The sequence below is a fragment of the Dipodomys ordii genome, unplaced genomic scaffold (assembly GCF_000151885.1).
Source record: "Dipodomys ordii isolate 6190 unplaced genomic scaffold, Dord_2.0 Scaffold35, whole genome shotgun sequence".
NCBI classification, from domain to species: Eukaryota; Metazoa; Chordata; class Mammalia; order Rodentia; family Heteromyidae; genus Dipodomys; species Dipodomys ordii.
The window spans coordinates 166,118-167,652 of NW_012267251.1; the positions used below are offsets into that span (position 1 = coordinate 166,118).

Genomic DNA, 1,535 nt, shown 5'->3' on the forward strand with positions numbered 1-1,535 from the left:
ACCCACAGAAGAGGAAGCAGGAAGATTGCTCTTAGAGCTCTTAAGGAAGCAGGGCAGGTGGCATACTGACTAAGCTGTGATCCAGCTCCATTACTCTTGTGATCTACCTACGGCACACAGCATACAGCAGCGACACCTGCACACCCATGTGCCTTGCTGCATTAGTTATGGAAACAGCTCAGACACCCTACAATGGATGAGTGAGCGCATCAAGAAAATGTGGCAGGGGGCTGGGAAGGTGGCTCAGTGGTAGAGCGCTTGCCTTGCATGCCTGAGGCCCTGGGTTCGATTCCTTAGCACCACATAAGCAAAAAGAAAAAAAAAGAAAAAGAAAATGTGGCAGATATATACAATGGAGCTTCACTCATCTATATGACATCTGCAGGGAAATGGACAGGCCAGGCTCAGGAAGACATATAGTGCGTGTTTTTTCCTATGCATGGGACTCTATCTGATTCGCACAGGCCGACTGTAGGATGGCACACTTAGGGTAACTCCTCTGAACAACTGACGAGCTGTCTCACAAAATGAATAGCAGAAAATAGAAACGTGTTTTGGGCTGAAGGAGGCTGCGCAGGAACGAAGGGAGGGTGAGCAAACGCAGTCATTATACTCAATGAACGTTGTCTATGTAACTTCAGGGCAGGGGTGGGAGGGACAAACAGGGGGGAAAGATGGAAAGGGAGACAATGACCAAAAAGCATAGTACTTACAACCTGACTTACGGAATTGAGGCACCAGTGCCTCACGCCTATAACCCTAGCTACTCAGGAGGCTGAGATCTGAGGACCTCGGAAAGTCCGTGAGACTCTCATCTCCAATAAACCACTAGAAAACCGAAGTGGTGCTGTGGCTCAAGTGGTAGAGCATTTGGCTTGAGCTGAAGAGCTGAGGGACAGCACCCAGGCCCAGAGTTCAAACCCAGGGAAAGACTTAAATTTCAAGAACTGCTTAAGGCATACCTTGTGGGTATGTCCCCATACACACCTGAGGGCCTGAGAGCATCCAATAGGAGGAAACATCTATCTACCACCCCTAGAGCTGAAGAGACTTCCCAGAGTAGCTCTGTGAGTCGTTATTCTGACACCATGGTTGGCAAACACACCACCCTTCCGTGCCTGAAGCTGAGCACTGTTTCTGAGGCACCTGGCATACAAGTACACCCCAAGGAGCTGAGCCAATGAGAGGTGCTTCCACACCGCCGTCACCCGGGCCGGCCGGCCAGCAGGGCGCGCGGGAGTGGCAACAGGAGAAGGCACGTCGCGTGGAGGATCCAGGAGCAGTGTGTCTCGCAGCACACTGCCTGCATGAGCAGCCCACCCTGCCCCTCTTCTCTACGCACCACAGAAGACAGAGCCCCTCCCCCAGCAAGACAGGGGGTTCCAAAGTGAGAACAAATGAACTTCGTTTCATTGGGATGGCCTGGTAAATTTCCTGACATTAAAATTTTTAGAATAATCATCCATGAAGCTATTATCCTAACATAATTTAAATACATTTAAGGGTTGACAGAAGTTCTTTTTTTTTTTTTTTTT

At 49.6% G+C, this 1,535-nt stretch overlaps 1 protein-coding gene across 1 annotated transcript in view; it reads left to right on the forward strand.

The window, feature by feature from the left end:
* Positions 1 to 1,535, forward strand: part of H3f3a (H3 histone, family 3A) — a gene marked incomplete at its 5' end in the record, with an annotated part of 21,432 nt that overhangs the window by 19,245 nt on the left and 652 nt on the right. The gene's annotated exons all lie outside the window — the stretch shown is intronic.